A 12,281-nucleotide genomic window follows, 5' to 3' on the forward strand; every position below is an offset into this window, starting at 1 on the left:
TTAATTACTGAAGTGTGAGCTTATGCAGGACCCTGGCGAGCAAACTGGCAATCACAACAGTGCTAATCTGCTAATATCTGAAACATCACTACAGGTTTATGATAACCAGTGCTAACAAAACTCCATCCTGCCATGTGTGTTAACAATTACTTCTTGTATATCAGACAGGAAACCAATTTTTTATCTTTTTTTTCTCCAATTTTGTCAGCACTAAAAAAAGCTGTTATATGCTGTGCTGATGCTGGTTAAATGGAGTCTTGATAGCATACACTTAATCCTTCCTTTACAAATAAAGGTGGACACCGCTATATCCTTTATTCTAACCCCTAAGGTAACGGTAAAATATATAATAACTACCAGGACATTAAATAAATGTAAAATCATACATCGGAACTGTGTTCAAAATAAATCACGTGACCATTTTCCTCATAGCTGTAGCAAACCTTAGACATTAAAAAAAAGTACAGTAAGTCATCCACGCAAAGCAAAAATACAACCTACCAATTAAGGATATCTTTCCATGTCCAGTAATCATCAGTTAAAACAGATCCAGCAGCAATCCTTTGAAAAAAGTTGTGCACAACTTCTTTGTCTGGCTAAAAAAAAAATATTTAAACTGGATCCGTGTTTGTTTTTGTTTGTAATATTGAAGTCTATGGAAAACTAATCTCTTAATTCATCATCTGTTTTTCTCCCATTGGTTAATTAGAGTGCTAAAAGTATACTGTGGACTCAGATACAAATGTGGGGTATTCATGAGAGGGGCATTGCCCCCTCTCCCCTCTAACCCCAGTCCTAAAGGCGGTGTTGAATAGACTGAAGTGTATATGTATGCACAGCAGCTGCCAGTCACTGGAGAGAGAGGTGCTTGAGTAGGAAACACTATCCTCAAGAATACACTACACTTATAACGCAGTTTTCTTTCAGCGCTCCTATTAGTCAAATAGCACAAACTTTCTTGTTTTTTTTCCTCATTTTTGTGGAATAAGTTTCAAAGGGATTCCTTGTTCAAAACTCAATTTGCCATTTATTGCAGTTCTTAACTCCTTTACTCCCAAGGGTGTTTTGCACGTTAATGCCCGGGCCAATTTTTACAATTCTGACCACTGTCTCTTTATGAGGTCATAAGTCTGGAACGCTTCCATGGAGCCCGGTGATTCTGACATTGTTTTCTTGTGACATATTCTACTTCATGGTAATGGTAAAATTTCATTCATATAACTTGCGTTTCTTTGTGAAAAAAACGGAAATTTGGTGAAAATTTTGAACATTTCGTAATTTTCCGACTTAGAATTTTCATGCCCTTAAATCAAAGAGAAATGACACACAAAAAAACTTAACAAATAACATTTCCCACATGTTTACTTTACATCAGCACAATTTTGGAACCAAAATTTATTTTGTTGCGAAGTTATTAGAGTTAAAAGTTGACCAGCGAATTCTCATTTTTACAACACCAGTTTATTTTTAGGGAACACATCACATTTGATGTTCAAATGGCTGGAATTGAGATCGGGCGCCATGTCACATTTGGAGAGCCACTGATGTGCCTAAACAGTGGAAACCCCCCACAAGTGACCCCATTTTGAAAACTAGACCCCCCAAGGAACTTATCTAAATATGTGGCGAGAACTTTGAACCCGCAAGGGCTTCACAGAAGTTTATAACGTACAGCTGTAAAATTAAAAAATCATATTTTTCCACAAAATGATCTTTTCACGTGCAATTTTTATTTTCACAAGGGAAACAGGACCACAAAAGTTATTGTGCAATTTTTCCTGAGTACGCTGATATGTGGGGGTAAACCACAGTTTGAGCCCATGGCAGAGCTCGGAAGGGAATGAGTGCCGTTAACATATTAACATAGTTTTTAAGGTTGAAGGAAGACTTTAAGTTCATCTAGTTCAACCCATATCTTATCCTAACTTGCCCTAACATGTTGATCCAGAGGAAGGCAAAAAAAACCCCATGTGGCAAACAGTAAGCTTCACATTGGGGAAAAAAATTCCTTCCCGACTCCACATACAGCAATCAGACTAGTTCCCTGGATCATCGCAATATTAAGGAAACTAGTGTATATACCCTGTAATATTATACTTTTCAAGAAAGGCATCCAGTCCCTTCTTAAATTTTAGTAGGGAATCACTCATTACAACATCATATGACAGAGACTTCCATAGTCTCACTGCTCTTACAGTAAAGAATCCGCGTCTGTGAGTATGCTTAAACCTTCTTTCCTCCAGACGTAGAAGATGCCCCCTTGTCCCCGTCACAGGTCTAAGAGTAAAAAGAGCATTAGAAAGGTCTTTGTACTGTCCCCGCATATATTTATACATTGTAATAAGATCACCCCTAAGCCTTCGATTTTCCAAACTAAATAACCCCAAGTGTAATAGCCTGCCTTGGTATTGCAGACCCCCCAGTTCCCTAATAACCTTGGTCACTCTTCTCTGCATCCACTCCGGTTCAGCTATGTCTTTCTTATACACCGGAGACCAGAACTGTACACAGTATTCTAAGTGTGGGCGCATTAGTGACTTATATAGAGGTAAAATTATGTTCTCCTCATGAGCATCTATGCCTCTTTTAATGCATCCCATTATTTTATTTGCCTTTGCAGCTGCTGCCTGACACTGGCTACTAAATGTGAGTTTGTCGTCCACCCATACACCCAGGTCTTTTTCAGTGACAGTTTTGCCCAGTGTTTTACAATTAAGCACATAATTATACATACTGTTTGTTCTACCCAAGTGCATGACCTTACATTTATCCCCATTAAAGCTCATTTGCCATTTATCAGCTTCTAGCTTACATAAATCCTCCTGTAATATATAATTGTCCTCCTCAGTATTGATCACCCTGCAGAGTTTAGTGTCATCTGCAAATATTGAAATACTACTCTCTATGCCCCCTACAAGGTCATTAATAAATGTGTTAAAAAGAAGCGGGCCCAGTACTGACCCCTGTGGTACCCCACTGCTAACCGTGACCCTGTCTGAGTGTGCTCCTTTAATAACCACCCTTTGTTTCCTATCCCTGAGCCAGCTCTTAACCCACATACACATATTTTCCCCTATCCCCATTTTTCTCATTTTATGTATCAACCTTTTGTGTGGCACAGTATCAAAAGCTTTTGAAAAGTCCATGTATACCACGTCTACTGCATTTCCTTGGTCCAGTCTGGAACTTACCTCATCATAAAAGCTTATCAGATTAGTCTGACAGGAACGGTCCCTTGTAAACCCATGTTGATATTGGGTCATGAGGTTATTCTTCTCCAGATACTCCAGTATAGTATCTCTTAGAAAACCCTCCAGGATTTTACCCACAGTTGAGGTTAAACTAACTGGCCTATAATTTCCAAGTTCAGTTTTTGTCCCCTTTTTGAATATTGGCACCACATTTGCCATACGCCAGTCCTGTGGTACAGACCCTGTTATTATGGAATCTTTAAAGATTAAAAATAATGGTCTATCTATGACTGTACTTAATTCATGCAGTACTGGGGGGTGTATCCCATTCGGGTCCAGGGATTGGTCAATTTTAGTGATTTTTAGACACCACCATACTTCCTGCTGGGTTAAGCAGGTGACATTTAATGGAGAATTTTTTTTATCACTGATCATGTTATCTGTCATGGGATTTTCTTGTGTAAATACTGTTGAAAAAAGTCATTTAGCATATTGGCTTTTTCCTCATCCTCATCCACCATTTCACCAAGACTATTTTTAAGGGGACCAACACTATCATTTTTTAGTTTCTTACTATTTATGTAGCTAACAAATGTTTTTGGATTATTTTTACTTTCTCTAGCAATGAGTCTCTCTGTCTCAATCTTTGCTGCCTTGATTTGCTTTTTACAGAATTTATTTAATCTTCTGTATTTATTTAATGCCTCATCACTACCTAATTGCTTTAATTCTCTAAATGCTTTATTTTTGTCACTTATTACGCCCCTTACAGCTCTATTTAACCATAGTGGTTTCCTCCTATTTCTAGTATGTTTATTTCCAAATGGTATATATTGTGCACAGGTCCTATTCAGGATGCTAATAAACATCTCCTATTTTCCTTGTGTACTTTTATGTCTCAGGATATCGTCCCTATTCATTGCACCAAAATCATCTCTCATCCGTTGGAAATTTGCTTTCCTGAAGTTCAGTGTCCTTGTAACCCCTCTACTACACATCTTATTAAAGGATACATGAAAACTTATTATTTTGTGATCACTATTATCCAAGCGACCCTCAACCCTTATATTCGATATGCAGTCTTGCCTATTGGTAAATATTAGATCTAGCAGTGCCCCCCCTCTTGTTGGGTCCTGAACCAGTTGTGAAACGTAATTGTCTTTCATAGTTGTCAAAAACCTATTACTGTCATGTCGGACGCTGTTCACACCACAGCGTCCGGCAGGCAGAGGTAGTTCCACCTCCAGCCACTATAGCCTCAGTGGCGCCGGCCTGATCTTCAGGCTCTCGGGGGTTAATCCTGCTGGGACCAGGTTGGATGGTTAGTCACGCCCACGGTCTTTAAATAGTCATGCTGGCCTATGGGCGTCGCCGATTATAGCTTGTGTTTCATACCAAGTGGTTCCGGTCTGGAGTGGAGGTGTTGCAGAGAGAGAGAGATTCGTGTCTGGTGTCGTATGATCCGTCGTTATCCTTTCTCCTTCCCATATTTGTGTTTTGTTGTGCCCTGTTCACATTACTGTATATTCCTGTGTGTGTGCGGCGCAGTGCAGTTTAAGTTCTCCCTGTCTGTCTTTATTTGTGTGGGGGCTTTGGTGGTTTGTCTCCTCACTGGGTGGAGGGTGGAGGGTTAAGTGCAGGGCTGAGCAGGAGATAAGGAAAGGGTGGAGGCTCAGGCATTTGCACCTTCAGCAAAAACCCTGAGTTGAGGGTCAGACAGGGTTTCCCCTAGTGAAAGGGACACCACAGGGGCCCCGGGTATTTCTGCCTTAGTTGACCTAAGCCCCGCGTGACATTATAATCGGCCACATTTTTCAGGAGTCCATGGATTCCATGGATTCCATAACCCGCCAGTTGGCGGCACTGTCCTTACAGGTCTCCGAGTTGAAAGGGGCAGTTCAGTAGCAGGGCCTGGTAGTAGCGAAGGTGCAAACGGCATCTGCAGGTGTCGGTGCAGAGCCGAAGATCCCGCTGCCAGAACGATTCTCAGGGGAACGCAGCAAATTTGTCATATTTCGGGAGGCCTGCAAGTTATACTTCCGCATGCGCCCGGTCTCCTCAGGTAATGAGGCTCAGCGGGTGGGCCTGGTGTTATCATTACTGAGTGGGGACCCCCAAGCATGGGCATTTTCCTTACCAGCTGACTCTGCTACATTTCATTCTGTCGATAATGTTTTTTCTGCGCTCGGGCTCATTTATGATGATCCCGACAGATTAGCTCTAGCAGAATCTAAAATCCGCGCCCTCCGTCAGGGGGAACGTATGGCGGAAGACTATTGCTCAGAATTTCGCCGTTGGGCAGTAGACACACAGTGGAATGACCCAGCGCTGCGGAGTCAGTTTATTCATGGGGTTTCAGGAAGAGTTAAACAGGCCCTCCTGATGTATGAGACTCCTGCATCGTTAGAATCTGCCATGAGTTTGGTTATCCGTATTGATCGCCGTTTACGTCAAGGGGCGCAGGAGACGCTGCCTCTGGGGGAAAGCAGGGGTGCCAGTGTGGTTGCTGCAGGTGAGCCCACTGAACCTATGCAAATTGCGGGGGTGTCACAGGTTAAGTGTCGCGTCCCTGGGTTCACGAAGCCCGGAGCATGTTTTTACTGTGGTAAAAGGAATCATTATGTTAACGCTTGTCCTGTGCTACCGAAGAAGGTCACACCGGCGGAAAACTACTAAGCTCAGTGGGTATGGAGGAGACCCAACTGAGCGTATGCATATCCTCCATGATGGTATCTCAATGTATGCTCCCTGCCAAGGTTATTATCGCGGGCAGAGAGCTACCAATATCAGTGTTTGTGGATAGCGGTTCCGCCACCAATCTCATAGATGAGGAGTTTGCACGCACTGCCGGGTTTAAGATCGAAAAACTCCCTCATCCTATTCAGGTGGTTACCATTAATGCCGCTCCCCTCCCTCAGGGGGAGATTACGGAGTTTGTGGCTGAGGTGAAACTCCACATTGGGGTCCTACATTCGGAGTGGGTTACATGTAGGGTCCTCCGTAATCTCCCAGCACAAATGGTCTTGGGTTTTCCATGGTTGTCCAGGCACAACCCAGTGATTGATTGGAAAACTCAGGACATAGTCCAATGGAGTGGTTTTTGCCAGGACAATTGCTTGGCCACATGTGTGTCCGCCGTGACGCCCAGCCTTCCGGAGGCTTTGCAGGATTTCGCGGATGTTTTCTCTGAGAAGGGTTGCTCAGAACTGCCTCCACATAGAGCCTATGACTGTGCGATTAGGTTAAAACCCGGGGCCAAATTACCTAAGGCCAGGATGTTTAATATTTCTGGTCCAGAGAGACAAGCTCTGAAAGACTACATCGCGGAGAGTCTGAGCAAAGGACACATCCGGCCTTCGTCCTCGCCTGTAGCAGCGGGGTTTTTCTTCATTAAGAAGAAAGATGGGGGGTTACGGCCGTGTCTGGATTTCCGGGAGTTAAACCAGATTACGATCCGTGATCCATACCCTATGCCTTTGATCCCTGATTTGTTCAACCAGGTGGCGGGGGCAAAGTGGTTTTCCAAGCTTGACCTCAGGGGGGCGTATAACCTCATAAGGGTCCGTCAAGGGGATGAGTGGAAGACGGCCTTTAACACTCCTGAGGGTCATTTTGAGAACCTGGTTATGCCATTTGGGTTGACAACCGCGCCTGCTGTTTTCCAACATTTTATTAATGACGTGTTTGCTCATGTCCTGGGGAGATTTGTGATTGTATACCTGGATGATATCCTCATTTATTCGAGCGACCGGGACATTCATTTAGAGCATGTCAGGCAGGTGTTACAGTTGCTCCGTGAGAATAAGCTCTATGCTAAGCTGGAAAAATGCTTATTTTTTGTTCAGGAGTTGCCTTTTTTGGGATATATTGTGTCCGCCGCAGGGTTTAAAATGGACACCGCTAAGGTGCAAGCGGTGCTACAATGGGAAAGGCCTGATAATCTGAAAGCGCTCCAGCGGTTCCTTGGGTTTGCTAATTATTATAGGAAATTTATAAAACACTTTTCTACTATAGCCAAACCGCTCACGGACATGACAAAAAAAGGTACCGATCTGACTAGCTGGTCTGAGGTGGCGATACGTGCATTTGAGCGTCTGAAGAACAGTTTTGCTTCAGCCCCCATCCTGGTGCAACCGGACGTGTCTAAACCTTTTGTGGTGGAGGTTGATGCGTCGGAGGTGGGAGTGGGGGCAGTACTGTCACAGGGCTCATCTTTGAGCGATATGCATCCATGTGCCTACTTCTCCAAGAAGCTGTCGCCGGCCGAACGGAATTATGATATCGGCAACAGGGAGTTGTTGGCCATCAAATTGGCTTTTGAGGAATGGCGACACTTCTTGGAGGGGGCGGCTCACCAGGTCACAGTCATCACCGACCATAAGAACCTGCTCTATCTTGAGTCGGCCAAACGTCTGTCTCCTAGGCAGGCCCGCTGGGCATTGTTCTTTACACGTTTCAATTTTCTGGTGACTTACCGTCCCGGGGCTAAAAACACCAAGGCGGATGCCTTGTCCAGGTGTTTTCCGGGGGTAGAACCTCGGGAAGAGCCGGTACCCATCCTCCAGGAAGGTGTAGTGGTTTCGGCTCTCACGACTGAGGTAGAGGCGGAGATTGCCGAGGCCCAAGAGGAGGTACCGCCAGGACTTCCCGCCAACAAATCATTTGTACCCCTTCATCTTCGTCTTAAGGTGTTGAGGGAACATCACGACTCAGTATTGGCTGGTCATCCAGGGGTTAAGGGCACCTTGGAGCTGGTATCGCGTCGTTTCTGGTGGCCCAAAATCCGGCAGGACGTGGTCTCGTACGTGGCAGCTTGCATCACGTGTGCAAGGGCCAAGTCGCCCCGAGCCCGTCCTGCTGGCACGCTACAGCCTCTGGGGGTACCTAATAGGCCATGGACAGAAATCTCCATGGATTTTATCACTGACTTGCCAGTCTCGGCGGGGAACACGGTCATCCTGGTGGTGGTTGACCGATTTTCAAAGATGGCGCATTTTGTCTCATTGCCCTCCTTGCCCAATGCGAAGACGTTGGCTCAGGTGTTTGTGCAGGAGGTGGTCAGACTCCACGGAGTTCCGTCGGACATAGTATCTGATAGGGGAACTCAATTTGTTGCGAGGTTTTGGAAAGCTTTTTGCTCACGTTTGGGGATCAAGTTGTCACATTCATCGGCGTTTCATCCACAGTCAAATGGTCAAACTGAGCGCATGAACCAAAATCTGGAGCAGTATTTACGATGCTTTGTGTCCGACAACCAAGAGGAGTGGTCTACTTTCCTTCCTCTGGCCGAGTTCGCGTTAAATAATCACCGTCAAGAGTCATCGGGAGAGTCTCCGTTCTTTTGTGTTTACGGTCAACATCCTCAGTTTTGTACCTTACGCCAGGGTGACTCGGGGGGCGTCCCGGAGGAGGACCAGCTAGGAGCTCAATTATCATCAGTCTGGAGGAGGGTGAAACAGCGATTGTTGAGCATGAGTGCGAGGTACAAGCGGGTGGCTGACAGTAGACGCGTGCCAGGTCCGGACCTGTGTGTGGTGAATGGGTGTGGTTAGCGACTAAAAATATAAAACTCAAAATTCCATCTTTAAAATTGGGTCCAAGGTTTATTGGGCCTTTTAAGATTGCTGCCATCATTAACCCAGTTGCTTATCGGTTGGAACTTCCTGCGGTGTACAAGATACACAACGTGTTTCACAGGGCTTTATTGAAAAAGGTGGTAGGCTCTGTGGACACGACGCCGATGCCACCTCCAGTCATGGTGGATGGCGATTTAGAGTTTGAGGTCTCCAAGGTAGTGGACTCTCGAGTAGTGCGCCGTACTCTTCAGTATTTGGTACACTGGCGGGGGTATGGTCCGGAAGAGAGGTCTTGGGTACCAGCCTCGGACATACATGCAGATCGGCTGGTCAGTTCTTTTCACCGTCGTCATCCGGACAAGCCGGGTCCTATGAGTCTTGAGGGTCCGGAGGTCCCTCGTAGAAGACGGGGTAATGTCATGTCGGACGCTGTTCACACCACAGCGTCCGGCAGGCAGAGGTAGTTCCACCTCCAGCCACTATAGCCTCAGTGGCGCCGGCCTGATCTTCAGGCTCTCGGGGGTTAATCCTGCTGGGACCAGGTTGGATGGTTAGTCACGCCCACGGTCTTTAAATAGTCATGCTGGCCTATGGGCGTCGCCGATTATAGCTTGTGTTTCATACCAAGTGGTTCCGGTCTGGAGTGGAGGTGTTGCAGAGAGAGAGAGATTCGTGTCTGGTGTCGTATGATCCGTCGTTATCCTTTCTCCTTCCCATATTTGTGTTTTGTTGTGCCCTGTTCACATTACTGTATATTCCTGTGTGTGTGCGGCGCAGTGCAGTTTAAGTTCTCCCTGTCTGTCTTTATTTGTGTGGGGGCTTTGGTGGTTTGTCTCCTCACTGGGTGGAGGGTGGAGGGTTAAGTGCAGGGCTGAGCAGGAGATAAGGAAAGGGTGGAGGCTCAGGCATTTGCACCTTCAGCAAAAACCCTGAGTTGAGGGTCAGACAGGGTTTCCCCTAGTGAAAGGGACACCACAGGGGCCCCGGGTATTTCTGCCTTAGTTGACCTAAGCCCCGCGTGACAATTACCTTTGCTGGAACTGCAGGTTTCGGTTCCCCAATGTATTTCAGGGTAGTTGAAGTCCCCCATAATAATGATTTCTCCTTGAGTCGCTGCTTCATCTATTTGCTTTACGAGGATATTTTCAGTTGCTTCCATTATTTTTGGAGACTTATAACAAACCCCTATCAGTAATTTATTATTTTTCCCCCTCCCCTTATCTCCACCCACAGGGACTCTACATTTTCATTAGATTCACATATATTATCACGCAGGATGGGTTTTAAGGATGATTTTACATATAAACACACCCCCCTCGCTTATTCATACGGTCATTTCTGAACAGACTATAGCCCTGTAAATTAACCGCCCAGTCATGGCTCTCGTCCAGCCATGTCTCAGATATTCCCACTATGTCATAATTATGTTCCAACAAAATTAATTCTATTTCCTCCATTTTGTTGGCGAGGTTTCTGGCATTAGTATACATGCACCTTATGTAACTCTCTGTACCTCTATTCTTTCTTAAATTATTAACTGTTCTAACCCCATCCCCCATGCCACCCCCACCCTCAATGTCATTATTTGTGCCCAGGTCTCTATCTGCACTGTCTTCCCCTCCTATAAAATGAATACCCTCCCCCCAGTCCCTAATTTAAACACTCCTCCAACCTTCTAGCCATTTTCTCCCCGGCACAGCTGCACCCTCCCCATTGAGGTGCTGCCTGTCCCTAGCGTAGAACCTGTAGCCAACTGAGAAGTCGACCCAGTTCTCCAGGAACCCAAACCCCTCCTTCCTACACCAATTCTTGAGCCACTTATTAACCTCCCTAATCTCCCGTTGCTTCTCTGGCGTGGCACGTAGTACAGGAAGTATTTCCGAAAATACCACCTTGGAGGTCCTTGCTTTAAGCTTGCAGCCTAATTCACTAAAATCATCTTTAAGGACCTTCCACCTACCTCTAACTTTGTCATTTTTCCCATGTGCACCATGACCGCTGGGTACTCACCAGCCCCTCCCTGTAATCTGTCAATCCGAACAGCGATGTGCCGTACTCGAGCGCCAGACCGGCAGCACACCGTTCAACGATTCCTGTCTTTGTGACAGATTGCCCTATCTGTTCTCCTAATAATTGAGTCCCCCACTTCCAGCACCTGTCTGGCCTGCCCTGCTCTCCTATTTCCCTCTTACTAGAGCAGACACTGCTCCGGCTTTCAGAGAACATGCCTTGCTGCAGCAGTGCTACCCCTACGCTGACGCTCCCCTCATCTGCCATCTTAGCAAACTTATTGGGATGTGCCAGATCAGGACTAGCCTCCCTGGCGCTCTTCCCTCTACCCCGCCTTCTAACTGTCACCCAGCTTACTGCTTCTCTGTCCTGCAGCTCCAACCTAGCATCCCCCTCATCTATCCCATTAAGCGTCTGCTCAGTGAGCAGAAGACTCCTTTCCATACTGTCTATGGATCTCAGTGTTGCCAGCTGCACATTCAGATCCAGTATCTGGGCTTCCAAATGCACAACGTGCTCACATCTCACACAGCAGTATACACCCTCGACCGGCTGTTCAAGGATTTTATACATGCGGCAAGATGTACACTGGATGGCATTGGCAATAGTGGAGCACATTCCTAATGGGGATTGCACCAGGCAGAAAAAGATAAGTAAAAATAAATAAAAAGTATTAATAAAATATAACAGCAATACAGTAATTCCTCCCTTGGAAACTCCCTGAATCCAAAGTCAATGAATCACAAATCACACACTTACCACCGTTCGCACTTACGCTCCGGTCACACTCAGCTCATTCACACTCGCTCAGGCAGAAGAATTAAAGATATTTTTTTCCCTTCAACAGCAAACCACCCTGCTGCTCAATGCACTTTCAACATAGAATTGGCTTGACGCCATATTGCATTTGGAGAGCCCCTGATGTGCCTAAACAGTGGAAATCCCCACAAATGGCAACATTTTGGAAACTAGACCCGCAAGGAACTTATCTAGATGTGTGGTGAGAACTTTGAACCCCCAAGGGCTTCACATAAGTTTATAACGTACAACTGTAAAATAAAAAATTCATATTTTTTTCCACAAAAATAATCTTTTCTCCCAATTTTTATTTTCCCAAGGGAAACAAGACCCCAAAAGTTATTGTGCAATTTGTCCTGAGTATGCTAATACTCCAATTGTAGGGGTCAACCACTGTTTGGGTGCATGGCAGAGCTCGGAAGGGAAGGAGCGCCATTTGATGCAAAATTGTCTGGATTTGACATCGGGCGCCATATCGCATTTGGAGAGCCCCTGATGTGCCTAAACAGTGGAATCCTTCCACAAGTGACCCCATTTGGTTAACTAGACCCCCCAAGGAACTTATCTAGATGTTTGGTGAGCACTTTGAACCCCCAAGACCTTCACAGAAGTATATAACGCCCAGGTGTGAAAATAAAAAAATCATTTTTTCCACAAACATGATCTTTTAGTCACCAATTTTTTTATTTTCCCAAGGGTAACAGGA

At 45.5% G+C, this 12,281-nt stretch overlaps 1 protein-coding gene across 9 annotated transcripts in view; it reads right to left on the reverse strand.

Moving 5' to 3' along the window:
• ARID1B (AT-rich interaction domain 1B) overlaps positions 1–12,281 on the reverse strand; it is a 2,758,190-nt gene that overhangs the window by 1,015,117 nt on the left and 1,730,792 nt on the right. The window lies entirely within an intron of this gene.

This window comes from Dendrobates tinctorius, unplaced genomic scaffold (genome assembly GCF_039654945.1).
Source record: "Dendrobates tinctorius isolate UK_male_01 unplaced genomic scaffold, ASM3965494v1 ptg000087l, whole genome shotgun sequence".
NCBI lineage: Eukaryota > Metazoa > Chordata > Amphibia > Anura > Dendrobatidae > Dendrobates > Dendrobates tinctorius.